This window comes from Pteropus alecto, unplaced genomic scaffold (assembly GCF_000325575.1).
Source record: "Pteropus alecto unplaced genomic scaffold, ASM32557v1 scaffold222, whole genome shotgun sequence".
Taxonomy (NCBI): Eukaryota; Metazoa; Chordata; class Mammalia; order Chiroptera; family Pteropodidae; genus Pteropus; species Pteropus alecto.
Genome location: NW_006433716.1, coordinates 1,857,299 through 1,873,469, shown reverse-complemented (window position 1 = coordinate 1,873,469; position 16,171 = coordinate 1,857,299). Strand labels below are relative to the sequence as shown.

The following is a 16,171-nucleotide window of genomic DNA, read 5'->3' as shown; positions in this document are numbered from 1 at the left end:
AATTACATAATATATCTAATATCTACATAATATTCAAATTTTCTCAATTGTCTTTGATTTATTTCCTAAACCAGAATGCAATCGAGACCCATATATTACAGTTTTTTTAATTAATAAATTTTATTTTTTAGAACAGTTTTAGGTTCATAGCAAAATTGAACAGAAAATAGTCTCCAATATATTATATTTTTAAAATTTTCTCTTAAACTCTTTTAATGTAAAACATACCTTTATTATTTTTTTTCCCTGATTACATTGTCTTGTGAAGAAACCAACGTGTTATAAAATGCCCCACAGTCTAGATTTGTCTGATTTCTAGTGGTGTCAGGTAATATGCGACTATTCACTTTATTTTATGTAAATAGAAAAAATAGCTCTAAAACCCTGATTATATTCAAGTTGAACTTTTTTTAAACAATATTACTCTTTTTTATTGATGACACTTCATAAATGCATCACATCAGGAGTCACATCTGTCAGCCTGTGATGCATAATATTAGCGATGCTGTTAGATGAATTGTTTAAAGGGTAACCTGTAGGTGTCTTCATTTTAGAAGTCTGACTTTTCCCTATGCAATTTACAAATAATCTCTGGAGTAATATGTGGCACTGTGGGAATATCTTTTCCCCCAAGAATTTTTTAATCTAATTGTTTTCAATGCACTGATAAACCATATCTGAATTAATGGTGGGAACTGCAAATTGGTAACTTAATAATTCTATTGTTTTAAGATTTATTAGCTATAAAGAGCCCTTCTTGATCAATACTTTGTCATTTTTAAATCTAAATTATTCAATTGTTTCTTTGAAAAAGGTGTTGAAGGATTTATTACCACATTAGGGTGAGATAACTTATTTTACAGTACTAATTTTGAGTATTTACTTTTCTTTATAAAATTTTGTATAGTTTTATAATAAATTGAACACACAAAAGGTTTGTAATTAAAAATCAAGGGATATTGAAAATTAATTTTCTTCCAATTTCAAGTATTGTTTAATTATTCCGTTTGGGAATAAAAATCTACATTTTTTAAGTACTTACTGTGGCCTGGTCGATTTGTAAACTAACAGCTATCCTTAGAAGTAGAAATAGCATTTTTAGAAGAGATAGTATATAAGAAAATGTATATGGTTAAAAATATTTCCAAATATTGAATTACAAAAAAAGTTTCAGAGCCAAGATTAGAACCTACATATTTTTCCCTTCAAGAAAGCTTTGCTTTCTATATTGTTCCTTATTAGCTCTCTTCTACACAGCCATAAGCTTCATGTTATGTGTATCAGACTTTCCAATGCACGAAGCTGAGGTGGACTTGGAATCTATTGAAAAAAAGTGGATTTGATTAGAGTTTTAAAATGTACGCCAAATTTTGTTTTTATTCAGATATGTGAGGCCAACAGATCAGGAGGCTATTTCCACTGAAAAATTGTTACCCACAGTTCCCAAGAGGAAGAAGCATGCCACACCACTCAGGACCAAATGAGGAAGCGCCACTGTTCAGGAGTCAGAAGGAATGAAGAGAAAGCATGGGCCGGGCCAGAGGCTTTTTTTTTATGGTTTTCACAAAAAGGAATGAGTAAAGCAGGGTAGGCAAGCTGAACAGGTTTAGGATTGGATAGTTTGAATAATTCCAGTGGGCTCTAGAATGTATGGGTACCTGGCCTTGGGGTGATTTAGGAGAGGGGAATAGTGTCATAGGACTGCAGGAGCCTGACAAAAGGACGTATGGATTTGGGATTGGCTGGTTTTTATTTAAAAGGCATGCTATTGGCAAGTTGTTTGCTATCTCTAGGAATTAGCTATCCCTGAGTTGGGCAGTTCCTCCCTGAGTCTGAAAAGTCCCAAGATGTCAAGACATCATAAAATACAAAAAAAAAAAAATTAACACTGAACATTGTCCAAAAGTTAAAGAACTATATATAAATGAGTTAGATAGATTTCCCTGTGAAATTATTTAATATTATGAGATTCTGCACTATTATAACATATAACCATAACTAATGCAAACTGTTATGTCATGTATCCATTAAAAAATGTTAAACTCCAATTTAAATCAGATGATTTGTCTATGTTAAGGAATGAATTTTCTTTTTAATCAACACAGAAGCACAAGGTACATTTACATAGAAGTATATTAAGAAAATCTTGCCAGTAATATAACTATAATTTTATTTTTAAGGAAACCTAAATGTTATTTTCATAAATCATCAGCAATTTTTTATTATAATTTATTGTGCTGTATATTAGCATATTGTTCTAGGTCCTCTGGTACTTTAATTTAAAAAGATTAATGTTTTGTATATGTACTTTATGTATACTTCGTGTGCAATAGGGACATTTTATATAGTTTACAATATTGTCACGATAGATACCATTTTCCCAAAGCAAAGTAATTTATTAAACTTTCACTCTCAATGTCTTTATTAATTTTAATAGCAATTCTGTTATTGGCATAGAATGACAGTTCTACATTTATCAGATGTCAGTGGCAATGATATAAGATTTACAAGATGTTAGGTGACTTCCATCTGGGTAGCACTGGAGCATCTGCCAGTGCATATGATCAAGCAGAGGACAGACACCAAGTGCTGAAAAGCAGCAGTCTGACTCTCATCTTGTTGGATAAACACAGTATTTTTGGCTCCACCATTGTATCAGTGGAACTAAAATAAGTCTATGGCAATCAAATTAGTTTCTATAAATAGTTACGACTTTATTTTTAACACCTAGGATATTAATGTGGAAATGACAAATAATAGGAAATCAGTTTTCTGATATTTAATTCTATTATTTACTGGATCTATGATAAACTTCAGAATACCTCTTGCTCTGAATAAACCTTTCTTTAGAAAACAGACTAGTTCATGGTAACTAGGGTCAGGTTTCCCCATTAAGGTTTCTACATGCCAGTTATTCAGTTAGGTTTGCTCTTTTTTATTCCATTGAATATTTAATGACATGTGCCTTACATGCTCTGGCTTTGTCAAAAAAGGAGATAAATCAATAGAAATTCATCATTTCTGTTGTTTGTTTTTTGAGTTTATTGTTGTTCATTAGGTAGATCTAAATTTATCCAAAATCAAAAAATTGTGCTTGCTTTCAGAGATGCATACGTATAAACAGATAAAAACAAAAAGAAATAAGACAAGTGAAAGAAAGATAATATTTTAAAAAGTGAGAAAACAAAGCCAAAGTCAAGATTGATATACAGAAATTCCAATTTTAGTCAGTATTCAACCACAAGCTGGGGTGGTGTTTTTCACAGCCAAAGCTAGAGGACAACTGGCTTAGTTATGAGAGGCACAGAACTCTAATTTATAAATGGTGGACATTGGCAAGTAAAACTGTAGTTCCTTTCAATGTTAAAATGACAATGTGTAATATATTTAAAGAGTAGAAAAGTTGATTTTTAGAGGCTCTACAACCACCCCATTATTTATTTGATTATTTGTAATTGATAGTAAATATCTTATTAGATTCTTTAAAAAATGTTTTTTAAAGAATTATTAAATTATTGACCAAGAGTGAAAGTAAGTAGAAATTATGTTCAAGAAAATTTTTTAAAATTTATTTTGTTTAAGGAACTTGATTTATTAAAATGGCATAATTAATTTTAACTATAGCCAACATATAGAAATGAGCCAGGTTTATTAATGGCCTCTACAAACACAAAGGTACACCATATCTCTTTTCTCATCATGGTCTTTCAAGGCTTCTCACTTTATTGTGGCGACACTGCAAAGATAAAACATACAGTAGATTTAGTCGGAGCATATGGATTTGAATCTCAGCTATCACTTGATATCATTGTTGCATTTTAGGCAGATTCTTTTTTTTCTTCAAGGATTCAGAACCTCTTTTTTACACACTAGTTTTCTCTTTATCATGGACAAAATTTGAGAAGCAATGTGCTGTCAGCAAATGTACGGGCTTTGTATGTATCTAGATAGCCATGCTCTACAGTTCTACCATCTTAGAACTACTTGAACTTAGGCATAGGTGTTGAAGCTCTCTGAGCCTCCACTTTCTCAACCTAGAAATGGAGATACTGGCAGTATTTCACATGCTACCTCTTTACATTAATTCAAATATGCATGTATTTTGGACTTTTTTATTCCTTCTGATAAAAGAAACAACTTAAGTACAGAAAAATTAAGATTTTAAACAAGAGATACACCATACAACTATTCTATCTAGAAGTGCTTTGTTAAAAAAATAATGTAACATCAATTAATGTAATCACATTGTGTTAATATAAGGACATACAAGCTAAAAGACATTTTTCCGGGTGTACATCTCTCACTTTATTTATAAGAAATATATAGAGCAATCATGAAACCAGAAAAATCTCACATAATATTAACCAAAATATCTTATTATTATATTGCAAACTATAGTTAAAGTCATTAAGAGAGAAACGTGGTTAGGGCAAGAAAGGAGAAATCTTTGAAATCATATAGGCATATTCTTAAATACTAATTCCTTCACTTTTTGGTGTATGATGTGCCCAAGTTATTCATTTCCTTGAGCTTTAAGCTTCAGTTCTGTAAAATGGAGCAAATAATACCTACTCAACAGCTATAATATAAGAATTATAGTATAAGGATATACTTAAATAGAATATCCATTTAATCATTAGTTAGTTTCATTCAATGGCCTCTGAAGAGACTGAATATTGGAAAATTCTGAAACAAAAAAGCATGTGAAAAAGCTTAGATGTGCAATGGTCAATTCATGTAAACAAAGTTCACCGGTATTTGTTTTTTTTTAATTTAGTGTGTGTGAATTTTTGGTTGCTTTAATATTAGTTTGTACTCTATTTAAACCCAGTTATTTTATTTTCTTAAGTTATTTTATTCTCTTTATTTTTGCTGGCCTATTCTTTTTTCCTATTTTAATAAAGAATTAATTTTACAATGCTATAAAAAGTAAAAAATACATTTTTAAGCCTTCATTGTTTTATATTTATGTGCATTTTATTATGAAGATTTAAAACATACAAAATAGTAGAAAGTCAGACAAGGAATTCTCACGTAACCTATAAGCCAGATTTTAAACTTACCAATATTTTGCCACATCTAATTAACAGACATGGTCTGCCTATTCATTGTTTTCTTTGATGAAGTATGAAAAAGCAAATTCCTTATGCCATGCTCATAACTACTTGCTTTTATTTTTAAAAATATAATTTTTTACGTAGTCACAAAGACATTCTCACATCTAATGATATTAATGCTTAGTCCTGTTTTCTTCTAGTTTTAAATAAATACATGGCCTTCAAAGTAAAAGTATTTTTTTTTTTTTTTTACTATGTTGGGCTCTATTCTATAATTACACTGAATTATGTCACAAGCTCAAAAGATTACTTTACACTCATCTAAGTGAAAATAATTATTTGTAGCCCTGAAAGTATGTAAAATATTCAAAATAAAGCCAAGTATTACTTTATAGACTACAAGATCTAATAAGTCAATACCCACCTTTTGTTTATGGAATCTAACATCATAAAATATTAAAACACATAAATGTTTCTAGTGACAATTCAGGGTATGACTAGTTTGATTCATAAAGTCATGCTTATCTTTATGTTATTTTATATTTAGTAGCATATAGATCTGAATAGGTGAAAAAAAATCAATCAATATCATATCTACTTAACAGTCCTAGTAGGATTTCTGATTTTTTAAAGTATTGTTTTAATTGCATGAGTACCCTTACTAAACCTTGTAAAATCATCATTACAAGAGCACACAAGCAAAACTTGTATTAATTTAGCACTTCTTATGATTTTTTTTAAACAGTTAGGTGTCAGGAAAACCAGTTATTCCATGTTTTACATTAATGAAGGGTTTTAACACCTGAAATTAAAGAGTTACACAACTATTAGAAGTTCAACGAGAACAAAGGAAAGGGAAGCTTATGCCAAAGATTTTATTCTCCAGAAGCAATATGCAGCTTTCAAGAATGTGTCCCTAAGAATCTGGAAATCTAAGAACCTCACAGGGAATCTTTTAAGCAATTGACAGGAAGCTGTGAATACTGTAAACTCATAAAGCATATGATGCCCCAGGAGCCATTGCTAAGTGGTCAAAGTGAGTGATTGGTAACTTTCTAGGAATCTTCTGTGAACTTAAAGTCTGCCATACACCATGCTTCTGCCTTCCTGCCTCCAGAGAACAATGGCTTTTTAGCCTTTCTTTTTAGCCTTTCCATTTCACATGAGGGTATCTCATTGTCATAGTCTAACCTGGAACCATATGGGGAAGGACATTCTGGAAATGCAAATTTTGTTCTTTTTTTAAGAAGGGATGGTAATGATGTTGAGTTGACAAAACACATTCATAGACCTTTGATAGAGGAGACTTGTTATTTTTCACCCTCCTTTGGTTTATCTTATTGAATGTATATTCCTTCTGATAACTTGGATAAATAAAAAGTAGAGAATAAATGAGACATGGGGATTATGTTTTTTTCTCAATTAAAAAAATTAGTATATGCTACAAGATCATGTAAATAACATTGATGTTATGAGATGTAGATTGTAACCTGGCTTTGTCACTTAAAGATCATCCATGGGACCTTAAGTTAATTACTTAACCTCTCTAAGCTTTGATATGTTCATCTATTAATTAAGGATAATCAGATCTGCTTTCTATCACTAGTTATAATGAGTTGCTTAGGAATAATATGAGTAATGTGTTTACACTATGTCACACAGATGTCGGAGAAGTGAATGACTCCCTTTCCAGTGTTGCAAGGCACAAAAATGTACACATTTAGAATATTCTCAGGCAATCAACAGTCAGCCAAATTGTACAAAACAGTTTCTAACCTTCAAAGGATTTCTCTCCCCTGCCTCTGAAAGACTGGCTTCTGATTATCTTTAAAACACTTATTTGTGTCATGAGTATAAAAGGAGCAAGACTGTCAGATGTCATCTTTATTCTCCCTCCACCTATGGCTTAGCCTAAACAAAATTAAGGAAAAAACCTGCTTAGTCTCAGGCTATGCATGATAATCACTTATTCCTAACTTTATCATTCACTGAGCAAACATATATTGAGAATGAGTCTTACTAAGTGAGAAACAGAATGGGGAAACAGTTAAATGGCATATGAAAAAATATAAGCAGATTATTTAATGCAGAGTAATACTCAGAAAACCTAAGCCGACATATACGAATGATCTCTGATACTTTCGACTAAAATCATTTATAATTTGATGTCCAGAGTCTTCTGCCATGGATACGATCACATTGCCATACCTACTGAGGTGATTCCATCTTCTTCCTGAGGCACTCTATTCCAACTTCCTGGGGTACTGCTCAGAGAAGCATGTGGACTCTATTCTCTCTTATCTCCTATTGCTAACTCTTTAGTCTCAGGAAAATTTTTTTCCTACAGTTTCCTGTTACCCATAGAATGTTTCTAAAAAATAATTTCAGTAATTGTAAGCTGTTATAAAGGTTAAAAAGTTTTTAGCAGTTTCTTCCTTTTGCCCCAAGATTAACTGACTTAATCGAACTGAAGGGTTAAAAAAAACTGCAAAATACTTAGCTACCCTCTTTGAATGGGGTCATAAGGAGGAAGGGAAAGTAAAAACACAGACTATAACATCTTGGTAAATTTTTCTATAATTTCTACTTAGTTGAAATGATGAGAATGAGAGTTTCTGTAGAAGGATATTATAGAGAGGGTAAACAGAAAAGTGAGAGAGATAATTATTACTTTTATGATAGGGTAATCAACACATATAGATGAATTGAAAAAGAGAGGTGGCAAAGGACAGGAAGGGATCAAGATGAGAATATGATGGGTTCAGTTTGGATAGGCTGAGATTGGTTATCCATCCATTAGAAAACATGTCTAGAAAATATATATTCCTATCATTACTTCTTTGAGTGAACAAATGCACAACCATTTTTTGAGCCATGGTTTCTTTTGGAACGATGTATGGCATGGAAAAACTACAATCTATCATGAAAAAAAAAACCCATATATGTTTATAAAATATATGCTACAGCCCACTGTCATCTTAGATGTGAGAAAGATTCTGAACGCTACAGACGTAGGGCCTAAATTCTTTTTTTTTTTTTTTTATACCGTCACCAAATGTCTTTCATGGAACTGGCGATTCTTAAATCTTTGATCTTGTTTTAGCTTTCGAGGGCACAAAGACAAGGCACTTCTTAAATAATGCAGCTAATGCAATCTCCTAGACAAATGGCAAATTAATCAGTCTCTAAATCCTTGTTTTTTGAGGACCTGTGCATTTTTAAAGAAGACGGAGCAATTGTTTAGTGACTTGGTGCCATTGATTTTCATTATGGATGGTGTTGGCTGGGTCTGTGTCAGGTCATTGGGGAGAGATAGCCTTTGCATAGCTAAATAAAATGGGAAGAGAGGTGCTTCTTATTTCATATTCACAGGAGGAAACTCTAAACCTTGAAGAAGTTTTGCATGACCTTCCTTTAAGAACAACTTTGCCCATTGCAAGAAATTTTCAGGAAATGACAAAAATCTCTATGCATAGATATCAACAAGATGTCTTGGCTTCAATGGTGCAAAAAATTCCCCACTTGGGAGAATTTTAAAATAAGACAAGTCTAAAACAATATGAAGAAGATGATTTAAAATATTTTATTGAAATCCATAGTGAATTTCATGGCTATAGTTGAATGTGTTTAGAATAGAACAATCAAATCAAATGAACACTACTTGCTTCAGTTCACAGAGCAGAATTTTTTTGTTTGTTTTCAGAAGTTCCATTTAAGTTAAGGTTTTTGCTATTTTATGAAGATTTAATCAAAAAATTTGTCTACTGATCCTGAATTGTTTACAGTTAAAATGCCTCTTGTTAGTCCCAAGGTAGCTATCATTTTCTGTATCTTCCAAATGGTATTCTCACACTTTTGGCTTGGACATGAAATTGTTTTAAATTTATATCCAAATTTCTCTTATCTTCCATTTTGCTGAAAAGTTGGTAAAATTTTGTTCACTGTTGATTCAAGTTTTTCTTTTAAACACAACCAACCTATTTATTTATTCCCCAATCCCTAATTTATTTAATTTGTGTAGGCTTTAGCATACAAGTTTCTGTAAGTGAAGTGTTTTCAGAGGCTGCAATCTTTTTGAAGTGAAATCTATAATTTTTTGTCCTTTAAATGGCTACTGCTTTTTTTTTTAATACAAGAAATCACACAGTTGTCATATTGTGGTGACTCATTGAATTACTTCAGAGAAAAGCATAACTCTAAAAGGATTTTTGCCTTGATTTTTTTTAAATATGTGCCACAGCAACTCCCTCTTTTAATGATAACTAAATGATTTGAGTCAGTGAGCTGTTACAAAGCTTAGTAGAAAGTGAAGAGCGATGCCTTGCCGCAATGAGGTATTTGTAAGATTTTGCTCTTTCTAATCTTTGTGATAATTTTCTTCTAAATATAGCTATCAATAGCTATTAAATAAATATGTCCATTAAAGACATATTAAAAGACTCCAGATAATGGCAGGTAAATCTTATTAGGTGAGACGTTACAATGTTGCAGAAAACTTGACAGGTAATTTAAGAGTCTGCAAAGGTTTTTGATTCATTAACCAAATATGCCTTACATGGAGTTTAATCAAGACCTGTTTAGAAGACAGTTAACCATACTTAATACTTTTTCTGTTGTCCATTTCGTAATAATAACAGTCAGAAGAAATCAAATAATGATTGTGTCATTTTCAGTAGGTAAATGAAGATATTATCTTATCTATTTGAATATTGTTCTCCAGAGAGGAAAGTAAACTGGGAATTTCTATCTGAAAAGCCCAATCTTCAGCATATTCTAAGCAGTGCTAAATTTTCATGACAGGAGCCCAGTTTTTTTTTTTTTTCCATTGATCGATTACCATTTCAGGGAAGCTATTGAGACCTCAGGCAGACAATTTCGAGTGGGGGAAGGTAGAGTCTAATCTCATCTGTTTTTAAGTTATTTTGTTTATTCATATTTTACCTTACGTTTAATATAATGACTTTTTTTGTCACCTTAATTGCAAATTTGGAGCCTGCATAGTGTGAAAAATAATTCATCAGAAGTACTCCCAGAAGTCAGTGTAAGAGTTATGATTCCAAACACTTTCCAGCACAATTCTTGCCTTCTTTATTTTTGATAACAAACTGCAAATCTACTGCATTATCTGAGAGATGTGTCTGTGAGAGAGACAGAGAGACAGAGAGAGAGAGAGAGAGGAAAAAAGGAAGAAGTCTCACCATAGTGGGTTTGCTGTCTAGAGAGAGAGAGAGAGAGAGAGAGAGGAAAAAAGGAAGAAGAAAAGAGGGAAATGGTAGAACAAATGGAAATTTGAGGAGATCTACTTTTCATTTCTACTGTTTAGCAATATGCAAGCATAATAGCTGGATGATTAATAAATTGAATGATTAGTGAATAAATTAAGAATAAATTGACAACCTTAAAACCACATTGATAATAATGCAGTATAATTGCTATGTGGATTACTATCTCCAAGGTTCATTCGACTTTGGAATTTGTTAATATACTTCCCTTACACAACTAACGGACAAGATGCAAGACAGGGTTCTCTCTGCTCTATTAATGAATATGTTCTATTTTAATGAAAATACATTAAAAGAAATATGTAATGGAAATATTATTATCACTCATCACTTCACTTACACAATAGACGTTTCTCTTTTCTAAAAGTTGTACCTATATAGAAAACAGTGGTGTAAATTAAATGTTGGTAATTGATATAAATATTTTTATTGGTATAAAATTTAAAATATATATTTCTATGTATACTCTATATATTATATATTCTATGTATAATATATATTTTCTCTATATAATTTTATATTTAAATATATTTATATTTAGAAGTCTTGGTTATATGGGAAAAATGGTATTGGGTAGGGTATCTCAGAGGCTTTGTAATGAAACAGAAGCCAAAAGTGTCTATGTTTGTGTGTTTCTGTATCTGAGAGAAAATTAACTGATTCGGCTGTGTCAAAAATCAAGAAACATACAGAGATATTAGGAATGACTTTCAGAGAGTAAACATATTTGAAGGGCCAAAGAAGGTATCAAATTAGAGGAGAAATTTTGAAGCTGAGGTCTGAAAGATGAGTTTGAGAGCATAAAATGTGAGAGCATTGCCTGGTTAAATTATAGATATTAATAGTTTTTATAAGTTGGTATGTCCTCAGGGCAGGGATAGACAGTCAGAATTTTCAGGGCCAGAGGCTAGTTTCAGAAATAGGGACTGGAAAACCAGAAAAGATGGATTTTGGATATTCTGAGGTCATGTAAAATGTCTTAAACATCCAATAAATAATATATATAAATTGACGGGAGAAAATATTACCGGTTGACTAGAGTCAGCGTCTTTTTATCTTTAGAAGAGCCTACTCTTTCTATGCATGGTTGCAAAAGTTGGGCAGTTAAGAAAGTTGGTGGAAAGAAAAATGATTCATTTGAAATATGATTGGAGGAGAGCTCTATGGATACCTCGGACTGCCAGAAAGACAAACAAGTAGGTTCTAGAACAAGTTAAACCTGAAACACCACTGGAGGCAAAAATGACAAAACTGAAGCTGTCTTATTTCAGTCACATCATGAGAAGGCAGGGTTCCTTGGAAAATACAATAAGGTTGGGAGAAAATAGAAGGCAGCAGGAAGAGAGGAAGACAAAATATGAGGTGGATTGACTCCATAAAAGAAGCCATAGGCATGAGTGTATAGTTGCTGAGCAGTGCTGTTGAGGACAGGACATTGTGGATGTCATTCATTCATAGGGTATCCAGGAGTTGGAGCTGACCCAATGGCACATAACAAACATTTTTTCTTATTAGATTTCAATTGATAGTCTCTATTTTTAGTCTTTAGTTGATAGTCTCTATTTTTAGACTATACGCTCCTTGAGGATAATGCTCATTAATCATATGATTCATGCATTCATTTATAAGTGGCTCATCACAGTTTATTAATACGACTAAGAATGTTTGAGTTAGAAAAAAATGGATTTCGATTTTGTGAAATGTCACTTATCAGTTGTATGAATGTAAGCAAGTTAGTTGATTTCTCTGAAAACATCATATTCTTTAATTTACCTTGCAGAATTGTTGTGAATGTTACAGAGAAAGTAAATAAATAACGTGCATTGTGTTCAGTTTATAATAAGTGTTTAATATTTGGTGCATATGTTGGACATACTCAATATCTAGCCCCCAATAGGCTCTCTATCCTTCTCTAAATACATTTAATTCACTGAATATCTTAGTTTGGGTTCCCCCAAAAGTAGAGATGGAGACAAGGAAGTCGCTACACCTATTCTCCTTCTAATGGAATTTAACTCTCTTGACATTCTTGAACAGGCAGATTTCTGCTGATTTGAAGAAAGTTATGAGGCAGAAATAGAACAGACTCAAGAAGAGCTTGTCAATATATATATGTGGAACTGTCCACTGCCACTGTGCTAGAATCACAGTGAGCTTAATGTATATGGGGCACAGCAAAGAAAGGGTCTTTACAACTAATAAATTGTGACATTTATACTTAGAATTTCAAAGGCATAAAATAAGTATTCAGAGGGCAGGGTGTTCTTCTGTTTTATATTTGTATTCTATATGCCTAGCACAATTCCTGGCACATATTAGATATTTTTAAGGAGTTTGTTGACTTAAAGTACATTAATTACTGATAGTGTCTTATAGAAGTGCTAACACACGTATGCTGAAATTTTAATGTGAAGGGCAGTGTACTATTAATTAGCCCAGGATATCAAATTGTTATAGAAGTAACATTTTGGATTTTTAGTTACTATCTGTTTGGATTTTCTAAATGTAATAGTCTTAGTAAGTATTTAATAAAAACAATTATAGACTATAAAACATCTGTGATTATAAAAATACTATCTTATGCTCTGTTATAGTAAAATTCTAATGCATTTATTTTTATATGACAACATGCAAATAGAAAAATGCCACTTAACAGAAAGGAAAACAGTTATGAAAACTCTCTTTTGAGAATCAGAGTTGTTTGTACAACCTACAAGGTGACATATCTTCATTTTAGGTATGCCCTAATATACCAAGCCCTCTCCAAAGGTATACATAAAGGATAACTTAGTTTAAGCCTGTTTAATTTTTTAAATTATTCTTAAATTTTTTAAAAATTACAATTGACATATGATATTATATTAATTTCAGGTGTACAGCATAATTATTAGACGTTTATATAATGTATGAAGTGATCGCTGCAATAAATCTAGTATCCATCTGACACCATACGTAGTTGTAACAATATTATTGACTATTTTCCTTATGCTATACTTTACATCCCCATGATTATTTTGTAACTATCAATTTTCAATTTGTATTTCTTTTTTTTTTTTTAATTCAATCCTGTGTGAAACGAGCCCACATGCTGTATATACAGCACACTATAAGCGCTGTGAGGCCAACTTCAGTATTACTTTTTCTCCTTTTACAACCACCAAAACTGGTGTTCAGATCTGATGGGAAAGAGAACTGGAGGGACAATTTATATTTCTTAATCCCTTCCACTTTTTCGCACACTTCCCCAAACCCTTCCTATCTGGCAACCATCAAAATGTTCTCTGTATCTATGAGTTTGTTTCTGTTTTATTTTTTATTTTGTTTTTTAGATTACTCATGTAAGTGAAATCATTTGGCATTTATTTTTCTCTATCTGACTTACTCCACTCAGCACAATGCCCTCTAGGTCCATCCCTGTTGTTGGACCAACAACGACAGATGACAAAATTTCATTCTTTTTTATGGCTGAGTAATATTCCATCATATATATATGTACCACTTCTTTTTTATTCATTCATCCAATAAAAGACATTAGGTTGCCTCCATAACTTGGCTATTGTAAATAATGCTTCAATGAACATATGGATGCACATGTCCCTTTGAAGTTTGTTTTGGATTTCTTCAGATAAATACCCAAAAGTGGGATTACTGGGTCCTTCTTTTCTTTGTCTTCTGTTATAGCTTTTGATTTAAAGTCTACTTTGCCCAGTATAAGTGTTTTACCCAAGATGTTTTGTTGTTGTTGTTTCATTTTAATGAAATATCTCTTTCTCACCTTTACTTTCAGTCTGTATGTATTTTTTGACCTGAGTGAGCCTCCTGTAGGCAGCATATGTGAGAGTTTTGTTTTCTTATCCATTCAGCCACCCTGTCTTTTGATTAGAGCATTTAATCTATTTACATTTAAAGTAATTGTTGATAGATATGTAGTTATTGCCATTTTATTATTTATAGTTTCTCTCTTTTTCTTTTTTAATTCTTCTTCTTAAAGAAGTCTCTTCAATATTTCCTATAATATTGGCTTCGTGGTGATGAACTCTTTTAGCTTCTTCTGCTCTTCATATATCCTTCGGTTTTAAATGACTGCTTTGCTGGGTAGAATAATATTGGTTGTAGGTCCTTGTGTTTCATCGCTCTGAATATTTCATGCCAATTCCTACTGGCCTGCAATATTTCTGTTGAGAAATCAGCTGACAGTCTTATGAGGGCTCTCTTGTAGGTAACTAACTGCCTTTCTCTTGCTGCTTTTAAGATTCTCTCTTTGTCTTTTGCCTTTGGTTTTTAATCATGATTTGTCTTTATGTGGGCCTCTTTGTGTTCATCTTCTTTAGGACTCTATTTCTTGGGCTAGTATGTGTATTTCCTTTTCATGTTAGGGAAGTTTTCTGCCATTCTTTCTTTTTTAAAAACAGGTTTGTTTGTTTTTTTTTCATACTATATATACATAATTTTTTAACATTTTATTTTTTTATTTTTCTCCCTCCCCTCTGATAACCACTAGTCCACTAGTCCATGAGTCTCTGTTTGTCCTGTTCATTTGTTGCTTTTAGGTTTATATCCTACATATAAGTGATATCATGTGATTTTCAACCTTTTCTCTCTGACTGATTTCACTTAATAAGATTATTTCAAGATCCATCTATGTTGTTGCAAATGGCAGTATTTCATCTCTTCTTATGGCTGAGTAATAGTCCAGTGTATATATGTACCACAGCTTCTTTAGCCAATCATCTACTGTAGGACACTTCGGTTATTTCCATGTCCTGGCCCTTGTGAATAATGATGCTATGAACATCAGTGTGCAAATATTTTTTTGGAGATGAGCTTTCAAGTCTTTGGAGTAAATACCCAGTAGAGGGATTGCTGGATCATAAGATAGATCAATTCTTAGTTTTTTTGAGGATGTCCATACTGTTTTCCGTAGTGGCTATACCAATTTGCAGTCCCACCATCAGTATATGAGTGTTCTATTTCTCCACATCCTCTCCACATTTGTTATTACTTGTCCTGTTGATTATAGCCATTCTAAAAAATGTGAGATGGTATCTCATTGTGGTTTTGATTTGCATTTCCCTAATAACTAGCGATGTTGAGCATTTTTTCATATATTTGTTGACCATTTATATATCCTCTAGGGAGAAATGTCTGTTCGGGTCCTCTACCTAATTTTTGATTGGATCATTTGTTTTTTTGTTGTTATTAAGTTATATGAGTTCTTTGTATAATTTGGATATTAGGCCCTTATTGGAGGCATTGCTTACAAATATTTTCCCATTCGGATGGTTGTCTCTTCACTTTGTTGACGGTTTCTTTTGATGAGCAGAAGCTTTTTAGTTTGATGTAGTCCCATTCATTTATTTTAGCTTTCACTTCCCTTGCCTTTGAGGTCAAATTCATAAAAGTCTCTTTAATCCAAGTTCCTTCAGTTTAGTTCCTATGTTTCTTCTATTTATTTTATTGTTTCAGGTCTTATATCCAGGTCCTTAATCCATTTTGAGTTAATTTTGGTGTGCGGTGATAGACAACAGTCTAGTTTCATCCTTCTGCAGGTGGCTTTCCAGCCATTTATTTTCCCAGCACCATTTATTGAAGAAGCTTTCCTTTCTTCACTGTATGTTTATGGCGTTTTTGTTGAAAATTGTTTGCCTGTATAAATATCGGTTTACTTCTGGATTCTCGATTCTGTTCCACTGGTCCATGTGTCTGTTTTTCTGCCAATACCATGTCATTTTGATTACTGTTGCTTTGTAGTATAATTTGAAATCACGCAAAGTGATTCTTCGAGCCTCGTTCTTTTTTCTCAGGATGGCTTAGGCAATTCGGGGTCTTTTG

The 16,171-nt window shown here is 32.3% G+C and overlaps 1 non-coding gene across 1 annotated transcript; it reads right to left on the bottom strand.

Annotated features, from left to right (window-relative positions):
- Window positions 1-13,403: 13,403 nt before the first annotated feature.
- On the bottom strand, window positions 13,404-13,540 carry LOC112477011. Its single transcript, XR_003045288.1, has one exon. It is a non-coding gene; the product is annotated as a small nucleolar RNA SNORA61 (small nucleolar RNA).
- Window positions 13,541-16,171: the final 2,631 nt, after the last annotated feature.